The sequence below is a fragment of the Grammomys surdaster genome, unplaced genomic scaffold (genome assembly GCF_004785775.1).
Source record: "Grammomys surdaster isolate TR1022 unplaced genomic scaffold, NIH_TR_1.0 1089, whole genome shotgun sequence".
In the NCBI taxonomy this organism is placed as follows: Eukaryota; Metazoa; Chordata; class Mammalia; order Rodentia; family Muridae; genus Grammomys; species Grammomys surdaster.
Window position 1 is genome coordinate 633,257 of NW_021605508.1, and position 12,182 is coordinate 645,438.

The following is a 12,182-nucleotide window of genomic DNA, read 5'->3' on the forward strand; positions in this document are numbered from 1 at the left end:
TGTTTTTCTTTTTTATATTATACGTTATTTATTTACATTTCAGATGTCATCCCCTTTCTTCTATTTCCCCTCCCTAGAACCCTCCATATCATCCTTCCTCCTCATTTTTGTTTTATACCATTTTAATTACATGCATGTATTGAGGTCAGTTCTAGGTTGATGAACTAGCAATACAATAGATGCAAATAGTCAAGGAACAAGCAAGGCAATAAACAAAATTAGTCAAAGAACAAGCAAGATGTTAAATCCAATTACGTGAACACTCTCGTGCTCACTGTTCCTAAGGGCCTATCATGATGACCAAAATATCTTAGCCTACTTCTCTGTTCTAGCCCAAACTCATTTTCATATCTGAAGTCTAGTTCCTTCTTCTAGCCTAAAATTTAGTTTCCTGTCTGAAATTATTACTTTTTTCTAGCCTTAGATATAGATGTTTATCTGAAATTACTTCTTTATTCAAGCCTAATGTCAGAATTCTGTCTGTAGCCTACTTCCTGGTTTTGAGCCAAGATCATATTCCTGCCAAGCAGCCCATTCCCTTGTCCTTGGCCCATGTCAGATTCTTGCCAAACAGCCTCAAAGGCTCCCTGTCCCTCCCCTTTTTTTATTTCAAAAACAAGACTGAGCCTGTCTTCAGGCTTTTTTTCAGAGTGAGTTATTTGTCTGAGAGGACTGTGAAGCAATTGGACAACACAGGAGTTTGTCACTATTTTTACATGCCCATCATACCCAGTAGCTGAGAGTCTATTGCTGTGGAGAACATGCAGCAATGATGCAGTATATAAGAAATCACCAAACCTAAGGATAATAGGTATAGAAGAAAGCAAATATTCCCTACTTAAAGGGCCAGTAAATATGTTCAATAAAGTTATAAAAGAAAGCTTCCCTAACCTAAAGAAAGAGATGTCTATGAACATACAAGAAGCCTACAGAACTCCCAATAGACAAGATCAGAAAAGATATTTGCCCCTTCACATAATAATCAAAACACCAAATGCACAATACAAAAAAAAATATTAAAAGAAGTGAGGGAAAAATGTCAAGTGAAGAAAAAAAAGCAGACATATAAGAATTACACCACACTTCTCACCAAAGACTATAAAAGCCAGAAGATCCTGGACAGATGACATACAGACCCTAAGTGAACAAAAATACCAGCCCAGGCTACTACACCCATCAAAACTTTCAATTTACTATAGATGGAGAAACCAAGATATTCCATGACAAAAACAAATTTACACAATATCTTTTTTTTTTTTTTTTTGGTTTTTCAAGACAAGGTTTCTCTGTGTAGTCCCAGCTGTTCTGGAGCTCACTCTGTAGACCAGGCTGGCCTCAAACTCAGAAATCCACCTGCCTCTGCCTCCCCAAGTGCTGGGATTAAAGACGTGCACCACCACTGCCCAGCAAACACAACATCTTTCCACAAACCCAAAACTACAAAGGATAATAGAGGGAAACCACCAAAACAAGGAGGGAATTTATACACTAGAAAAAGCAAGAAAGTAATCTTTCAACAAACCCAAAAAAAGAAAGCCACACAAACAGAACAGCACCTCAAATAACAAAAACAATAGGAAGCAACAATTGCTTCTCCTTAATATCTCTTAACATCAATGGACACAATTCCCCAATAAAAAAGCATAGACTAAGGGACTGAATACGTAAATAGGACCCAACATTTTGCTGCATAAAGGAAATGCACCTCAGTGACAAAGACAGACAGTACCTCAAAGTAAAAGGCTGGAAAACAATTTTATAAGCCAATGGTTCCAAGAAGCAAGCTGGAGTACACATCCACATAGCAAATAAAATCGACTTTCAGCCAGAAGTTATCAAGAAAGTTAAGAATGGAAACTTAGTACTCATCAAAGGAAGAAGCAACCAAGATGAAATCTCAATTCAATACATCAATGGATCAAATGCAAGTATAACCACATTCATAAAAGGAACTTTACTAAAGCTCAAAGCACACATTGCACCTCACACAATAGTACTGGGAGATGTCAACATCCCACTCTCATCAATGGACAGATAATGGAAACAGAAACTAAACAGAGACACTGTGAAGCTAAGAGAAGTTATCAACCAAATGGATTTAGCAGATATTTATAGAATGTTTCATCCAAAAACAAAAGAATATACCTTCTTCTCAGCACCTCACGGTACCTTCTCCAAAATTGACCATATAATTGGTCACAAAACAGGCCTCAATAGATACAAGAAGACTGAAATAATCCCATGCATCCTATCGGATCACCACAGAAAAACGTTGGTCTTCAATGGTAAGATTAATGGAAAGCCCACATACACATGGAAACTGAACAAGACTCTACTCAATGATAACTTGATCAGGGAATAAATAAAAAAAAATTAAAGACATTTTAGGTTTTAAAGAAAATGAGGACACATCATAGCAAAACTTGGAAGACACAATGAAAGCAGTACTAAGATGAAAACTCATAGCACTAAGTACCTACAGAAAGAAACTGGTGAGAGCACATACTAGCAGCTTGACAGCGTACCTCAAAGCTCTAGAACAAAAAGAAACAAATGTACCCAAGAAGAGTAGATGGCAGAACATAATCAAACTCATGGCTGAAATCAACCAAGTAGAAATAAAAAGAACTATACAAAGAATCAACAAAACTAAGAGCTGGTTCTTTGAGAAAATCAACAAGATAGATAAACCCTTAGCCAGAATAACCAGAGGACACAGAGACAGTATCCAAATTAATAAAATCAGAATTGAGAAAAGAGACATAACAACAGAATCTGAGGATATTCAAAAAAATCATCAGATTCTACTACAAAAGCCACAACTGCTCAGCCATATAAACTGTCTAAAGAATCCTATAACTACCAAAGAAATAGCAGCAGGCATTAAAAGTCTCCCTACCAAGAAAAGCCCGGGACGAGATGCTTTAAGTGCAGAATTCTATCAAACCTTCCAAGAAGATCTAATACCAATTCTATATAAACTATTCCACAAAATAGAAAGAGAAGGAACACTAGCCAGTTCATTATGTCAAGCCACAATTATGTTTATATCTAAACCACACAAAGCCATAACAATGACAAAGAACTTCAGGCCAATCTTCCTTATGAATATGATGCAAAAATACTCAATAAAATTCTCACAAACAGAATCCAGGAACACATCAAAACAATCATCCATCATGATCAAGTAGGCTTTATCCCAGGAATGTAACAATGGTTCAAAATACAGAAATCCATCAAGATAATCCACTGTTTTACCCAACATGAAGAAAAAGAATCACATGATCATATAACTAGATCCAGAAAAAGCATTTGACAAAATTCAACACCCCTTCATGGTAAAAGTCCTGGAAAGAACAGAAATCCAAGCCCATACCTAGGCATAGTAAAAGAAATGTACAGCAAACCAGTAGCCAACATCAAACTAAATGGAGAGAAACTTGAAGCAATCTCACTAAAATCAGGAAATAGACAAGGATACCCACTCACTCCCTACCTATTCAATCTAGTACTCAAAGTCCTAGCCAGGGTGATTAGACAAAAAAGTAGGTGAAAAGGATGTAAGTTGGAGAGGAGGAAGTCAAAATATCACTATTTGCAGATGATATGATGATATACTTAAGTGACCCCAAAACTTCCACCAGAGAACTCTTAACCCTGATAAAAGACTTCAGCAAAGTGGCTGGATATAAAATTAATGCAAACAAATCAGTAGCCTTCCTCTACTTAAAGATCAACAGGATGAGATAAGAAACTAGGGAAATGACACTCTCCACAGTAGTCACTAATAATATAAAATATCTTGGTATGAATCTAACCAAGCAAGTGACAGATCTGTATGACAAGAACTTCAAGTTCCTGAAGAAAGAAATTGAAGAAGACCTCAGAAGATCTCCCATGCTCAGGGATTGGCAGGATTCATATAGTTAAAATGGCTATCTTACCAAGGTCAACATACAGATTCAATGCAATCCCCATCAAAATTGCAACTTAATTCTCCAGAGTTAAAAAGAGCAATTTTCAAATTCATTTGTAATAACAAAAACCCAAGATAGTGAAATCTATTGTCAACAACAAAAGAACTTCTGGGGGAATCACCATCCCTGACCTAAAGCTGTACTACAGAGCAATAGTGATAAAAAAAGAACTGCATGGTATTGTTACAGAGATAGGCAAGAAGATCAATGGAATAGAATTGAAGACCCAGAAATAAATCTATATACCTATAGTCACTTGATCTTTGACAAAGGAGCTAAAACCATACAGTGGAAAAAAGACAGCATTTTCAACAGGTGGTGCTGGTTGAATTGGAGGTCAACATGTAGGAAAATGCAGATCAATCCATTCTTATCTCCTTGTACAAAACTTAAGTACAAGTGTATCAAGGACCTCTATATAAAACCAGACACACTGAAACTAATAGAAGAAAAAGTGGGGAAGAGACTCAAACACATGGACATATGGGAAAAGTTCCTGAATGGCACTTAAATTCTGCACTTAAATGGCTTATGCTCTAAGATCAAGAATTGATAAATGAGACCTCATAAAACTGAAAAGCTTCTGTAAAACAGGACACATTGTCAATAGGACAAAATGGCCACCCACAGATTGGGAAAAAATCTTTACCAATCCTACATCTGATCGATGGCTATTACTCAAAATTGACAAAGAACTCAAGAAATTAGACTCCAGACAACAAAATGACCCTATTTTTTAAAAAATGGGGTGCAAAGATCAAAAAAGGATTTTCAAGTGAGGAATATCAAATGGCCGTGAAGCACCAAAAGAAATGTTCAACATCTTTAGTCACCAGGGAAATTGAAATCAAAACAACCCTGAGATAACACCGCACACTAGTCAGAATGGCTAACATTAAAAACTCAGATGACAGCAGATGCTGGCCAGGATGTGGAGAAAGAGGAACACTCCTCCATTATTGGTGGGATTCTAAGCTGGTACAACCACTATGGAAATCAGTCTGGCAGTTTCTTACAAAATTGGACATAGCATTACCTCTGGATCCAGAGATACCACTCCTGGTCCTGTACCCAAAAGATGTTCCAACATATAACAAGGACACATGTTCCACTATGCTCATAGCAGCCTTATTTACAATAGCCAGAAGATGGAAAGAACCCAGATGTCCTTCAACAAAGGAATGGATACAGAAAATGTGGTACATTTACACAATAGAGTATTACTCAGCTATTAAAAACAATGGATTCATGAAATTCTTAGGCAAATGGATGGAACTAGAAGATATCATCCTGAGTGAGGTAACCCAATCACAAAAGAAGACACATGGTATGCATTCATTGATAAGTGAATATTAGCCCAAAATCTCACAATATCCAAGACATAACTCATAGACCACATGAAGCCCAAGAAAATGAAAAACCAATGTGTGGGTGCTTTAGTCCTTCTTAGAATGAGCAACAAAATACTCACAGGACCAAATATGTGACAATGTCTCAGGCAAAAACTGAAAGAGAGACCATCCAGAGGCTGCCCCACCTGAAGATACCTACTAGATGCAATCACCACATGGAAACACTGTTGTGGATGTCCGGAAGTGCATGCAGACAGGAGCCTGATATAGCTGTCTCCTGAGTGGCACTGCCAAAGTCTGACATACACAGAGGCAGATGTTCACAGCTAGCCATCAAACTGACCAAAGGATTCTCAGTGGAGGAGTTAGAGAGAAGACTGAAGGAGTTGAAGGGGCTTGTGGCCCCAAGGAGAGAGCAACAATAACAACCAACCAGAGTTCCCAGGGTCTATACAGCTAACCTGGGACCCATGTCTCTAGCTATATTAGTAGAGGAGGAGGGACTTGTCAGGCATCCGTGGAAGGGGAGGGCCTTGGTCCACTGAAGGCTGGATGCCCCAGTGAGGGGAAAATTGAGAGAGGGGATGTGAGAGTGGGTGGTTGGGTTGGGGCACACCCTCATAAAAATAAAAGGAGGGAGGAGGATGGGTTAAGGGGTATCTGGGGGAAAAATGGGCAAAAGGGATAATATCTGAAATGTAGATAAGTAAAGTACCCAATAATTTAAAAAAAGAAAAACAAACAAACAAATAATGGAACTGGCTATAGAAGTAGAACATTTGAAACTCTTTAGCAGAAATTTAACATTACCCATATTACAGTGATTCCTTAAAATTGTCAAGGACAATAGACTGAGGAACTGGCCCATGTAATTTTAAAACAACATCTTCATAAAATAAAAAAGGGGGAGATATACCCCTGTACACCACAAATTTATTTAAATCATATTCTTTTTATTTAATATTTTAAATTTTTATTTTAGATGCCAAGGAACTTTCTGCTGAGTGTCTATGGCACTCTACAACTAGGTATACTTATGCATAGGTGAAAGGGAAGGACCCACTTACTGGCATAAGGCATGATTCCCATCAAGTATTAGATATGGGGAAGAGGGCATGTTTGTGTTTTCTCTGTAGGAATGCTGAAGGAGCATGGTGGTCACCTGAGCAATTGGTGAGACATGCTGAGGCCAGGACAAAGAATGATACTGACATGTGAGCTTGCTGGGTGCCCTGACAATGGTGACTGTGAAGCTGTATTGGACATATATTACCAACCCACCATTGTTTACCTATACCCCGATGAGACAAGCTGCCTTGCCTCAAGATGTTAGAACTTGTGGGACAGAGAATCAAAAAGAGAAGTTATAATGTCTCTTGTATTGTTATTAAATGTGACCAGTTATTCAGACTCAATCATGGACTGGTCTAGAAATCAATCCAATATTGGAAAGAACAGTTTTCATTTGAAAGGCTGGTTGTGGACATTTTCAGAGACACATACAGAAATTAGCTGGAGTTCTCTATGATGTTTTGTTAGCAAGAAATAAAGGGCAGGATCTGGATTTCAAACAGGTGTTAGCACATGTGTTAGCTCTTTTTTTTTTTTAGCACATGTTAGCTCTTTTAATTGTCAAGTAAAGATACTTTTTTTCTACAGTACTTAATATAAGTTGCATTGGTTGTACACCTTCTAATTGTTTGTATTTTGAAATCCGTAATGTCAGTTATGGAGGTCAATCAACCAGCTTTTGTTTTAGTCCCCTGAGTATTACAGAACCTTGGTATTCTAAAAATACCTTCCATGTACTGGAAGAAATGAGACAGGTTTTAAGCAGAAGCAAGAGGGTAGTAGGCTTGAGTATTGCTGGTATAAAAGCTTTAATTCCATTAATTTCTAGCACAACTGCTTCTGCAGTTGCTGTAAAACAAGATGTTAAGACAGCTACGTTTGTTAATCATTTAGCAAAAATTGTTACTACTGTGTTGAATATACTAGAGGATTTATACAGGCATTTGGAAGAATAGATTGATGTTGTTTATCATATTTAAATTACAGGGAGGAAGTTCAGAATTTAAGGGTTAGTAGCCATCTTGAGTGTCATGGCAAATACTATTGGATTCATGTTAGTTCTACAATTTGCAGTGGTAGTCATTATAACTAGGAAAAAGACACATGCAGTGTATTTAACATAGTTCTAACACCTCTCAGGATGTTTTAACAATACATAAGAAGCTTATGAATTTCAAGAATGTTGCTCCACTGAGCTTTGGTTGATGCAGTAGATACTGCAGATAAAATTACCCATGGCCTGAGGTAAGTATTTCTATTTTGGTCAAGCTTCAAAAACGGCATTTACAGCTTGATCATGCTAGCCCGTTTTGTCCTGGGAATTCCTTTATTTCTGCCCACTGTGTTAAAGCTTTTCTTCAACAACATCAACATGTTGTCAGCCAAGTACATGGCTTGAACCTGAAAATGGACTCCCAGACAGTTATTAAATTAACAGCCTGGCAAGCTAAGATCACGTAAGATCCTGCACAGAGCCTTACCAACCTAAGACATAAGTGCATTGCTTTTTATAATGCGTATTTCATGGCAGGTAAGGAAGGCATTCTTGTAAGAATAACCTAAGACAGGTTCAGTCTTGTTAACGAAGTTAAAAAAGGGGGAGAAGCCAAGAACCTTTGCGGCTACTTGGCAAGAATCTGACATTAGCCAAGGACAAGGAAATGGGCTGCTTGACAGGAATATGACATTGGTCAAGGACAAGGAAGTAGGCTTCAGGCAGAAATCTGACATTAGGCTAGAACAAAGAAGTAATTTCAGGAAGGAATCTAAATTTTAGGCTAGAACAATAAGCAATCTCAGGCTGGAACCTAAATATTAGGCTAGAACAAAGAAGTAATTTCAGGCAGAATCTAAATTTTTGGCAAGAACAAGGAATTAGGTAGTCTTCAGACATGAAAATGACCTTGGGCTAGGACAGGAAAGTAGGCTCAGATACTTTGGTCATCCTGATAAGCCCTTAGAAAGTGATCTCAGGACTTCCCTTCGGCCTCTGCCTGGTCCCTGGGACTGGAGCAGACACAGAGTCGGTCTGCTCCTGTCCTGTGGAGAAACTGAATCCTGAGTCATCCAGGAGCCACTGCACTCAGAGCAGCTGGTAAGAACTCCATCTCACTCCCTAAGCCCCAGAAATACATCTGGGAACCAGGGACATCCAGGGCACAGCAGCTACCCAAACCCCGCCCCTCCGGAATTCCACTTCCCTTCGGCCCCTGCCTGGTCCCTGGGACTGGAGCAGACACAGAGTCGGTCTGCTCCTGTCCTGTGGAGAAACTGAATCCTGAGTCATCCAGGAGCCACTGCACTCAGAGCAGCTGGTAAGAACTCCATCTCACTCCCTAAGCCCCAGAGATACATCTGGGAGCCAGGGACATCCAGGGCACAGCAGCTACCCAAACCCCGCCCCTCCGGAATTCCACTTCCCTTCGGCCCCTGCTTGGTCCCTTGGACTGGAGCAGACACAGAGTCGGTCTGCTCCTGTCCTGTGGAGAAACTGAATCCTGAGTCATCCAGGAGCCACTGCACTCAGAGCAGCTGGTAAGAACTCCATCTCACTCCCTAAGCCCCAGAAAAACATCTGGGAGCCAGGGACATCCTGGGCACAGCAGCTACCCAAACCCCACCCCTCCGGAATTCCACTTCCCTTCGGCCCCTGCCTGGTCCCTTGGACTGGAGCAGACACAGAGTCGGTCTGCTCCTGTCCTGTGGAGAAACTGAATCCTGAGTCATCCAGGAGCCACAGCACTCAGAGCAGCTGGTAAGAACTCCATCTCACTCCCTAAGCCCCAGAAAAACATCTGGGAGCCAGGGACATCCTGGGCACAGCAGCTACCCAAACCCCACCCCTCCGGAATTCCACTTCCCTTCGGCCCCTGCCTGGTCCCTTGGACTGGAGCAGACACAGAGTCGGTCTGCTCCTGTCCTGTGGAGAAACTGAATCCTGAGTCATCCAGGAGCCACAGCACTCAGAGCAGCTGGAGCCACTACACTCAGAGCAGCTGAAACTGAATTCTGAGTCATCAGGGACCCACTGCACTCAGAGCAGCTGGAGCCACTGCACTCAGAGCAGCTGAAACTGAATCCTGAGTCATCGAGAACCCACTGCACTCAGAGCAGCCGAGGAGCCACTGCACTCAGAACAGAAGGATTACCAGATCCAAGAGGTGGCCTGAGTCCCAGGAGTTCTTCCACCCGGGAGATTAGGGGCATAAGACCACAGAGACCTCTGGACTCCGAGGAGCTCTGCAATAAGCAAGATAACTGGAAATACAGATTCCAATCTTACACAGAGAGGGCAGGTACCACTAGAGTTACCCAGATGGCGAAAGGCAAGCGCAAGAACATAAGCAACAGAAACCAAAGTTTCTTGGCATCATCAGTGCCCAGTTCTCCCAATATAGCAAGCCCTGAACACCCCTTCACACCTGAAAAGCAGGATTCAGAATTAAAATCACTTCTCATGATGATGATAGAGGATTATAAGAAGGAATTAAGTAACTCCCTTAAAGAAATACAGGAGAGTACAAGTAAACAGATAGAAGCCCTTAAAGAGGAATCACAGAAATCCCTTAAAGAAATGCAAGAAAACACAAAGAAGGAATTAAACAAAAACATTCAGGATCTGAAAATGGAAATAGAAACAATAAAGAAAGTTCAAAGGGAGACAACCATGGAGATAGAAAACCTAAGAAAGAGATCAGGAGTCACAGACACAAGCATCACCAACCGAATACAAGAGATAGAAGAGAGAATCTCAAATGCAGAAGATACGGTGGAAAATATTGACACAGTTGTCAAAGAAAATGAAAAAAGCAAAAAACTCCTAACTCAAAACATCCAGGAAATCCAGGACACAATGAGAAGACCAAACCTAAGGATAATAGGTATAGATGAGAATGAAGATTCCCAACTTAAAGGGCCAGTAAATATCTTCAACAAAATCATTGAGGAAAATTTCCCTAACCTAAAGAACAAGATGCCCATAAACATACAAGAAGCCTACAGAACACCAAATAGACTAGACCAGAAAAGAAATACCTCCCGTCACATAATAATCAAAACATCAGATGCACAAAACAAAGAAAAAATACTAAAAGCAGTAAGGGAAAAAGGTCAAGTAACATATAAAGGCAGACCTATAAGAATTACACCAGACTTCTCACCAGAGACTATAAAAGCCAGAAGAGCCTGGACGGACATCATACAGACCCTAAGAGAACACAATTGCCAGCCCAGATTACTATACCCAGCAAAACTCTCAATCAATATAGATGGTGAAACCAAGATATTCCATGACAAAAACAAATTTGCACAATATCTTCCCACAAACCCAGCACTTCAAAGGATAATGGATGGAAAACGCCAACACAAGGAGGGAAACTACAACCTAGAAAAAGCAAGGAAGTAATCTTCCAACAACCCCAAAAGAAGATAACTATACAAACATAACTTTACCTCTAATATCAAAAATAACAGGAAGCCACAATCATTTTTCCTTAATATCTCTTAACATCAATGGTCTCAATTCCCCAATAAAAAGACGCAGACTAGCAGACTGGATACACAAACAAGACCCAGAATTTTGCTGCATACAAGAAACACACCTCAGTGACAAAGACAGACACTACCTCAGAATGAAAGGGTGGAAAACAATTTTCCAAGCCAATGGTCCCAAGAAACAAGCTGGAGTAGCCATTCTAATATCAAATAAAATCGACTTCCATCCAAAATTAATCAAAAAAGATAAGGAAGGACACTTCATACTCATCAAAGGAAAAAGCTACCAAGGTGAACTCTCAATTCTGAACATCTATGCCCCAAATGCAAGGGCACCTACATACATAAAAGAAACTTTACTAAAGCTCAAAACACACATTACACCTCACACAATAATAGTGGGGGATTTCAACACCCCACTCTCAGCAATGGACAGATCATGGAAACAGAAACTAAACCGAGACACTTTGACATTAACAGAAGTTATGAACCGAATGGACTTAACAGACATCTATAGAACATTTCATCCTAAAACAAAAGAATATACCTTTTTCTCAGCACCTCATGGTACCTACTCCAAAATAGACCATATAATTGGTCACAAAACAAGCCTCTACAGATACAAAAAGATTGAAATAATCCCTTGCCTCTTATCAGATCATCATGGAATAAGACTGGTCTTTAATAATGACAAAACCAATGGAAAACCCATGTGCACATGGAAACTGAACAACTCTCTACTCAATGATGACTTGGTCAAGGAAGAAATAAAGAAAGAAATTAAAGACTTTTTAGATTTCAATGAAAATGAGGACACATCATACCAAAACTTGTGGGACTCCATGAAGGCAGTGCTAAGAGGAAAACTCATAGCTCTAAGTGCCTACAAAAAGAAACTGGAAAGAGCACACACTAACAAGTTGACTGCACAACTAAAAGCCCTAGAACAAAAAGAAGCAAATACACCCAGGAGGAGTAGAAGGCAGGAAATAATCAAACTCAGGGCTGAAATCAACCAAATAGAAACTGAAAGAACAATACAAAATATCAATAAAACCAGGAGTTGGTTCTTTGAGAAAATCAACAAGATAGATAAACCGTTAGCCAGATTAACCAGAGGGCACAGAGAGAGTATCCAAATTAATAAAATCAGAACTGAAAAGGGAGACATAACAACAGAAACGGAAGAAATTAAAAAAATCATCAGATCCTACTACAAAGGCCTATACTCAACAAAACTGGAAAACCTGGATGAAATGGACAATTTCCTAGACAGATACCAGGTACC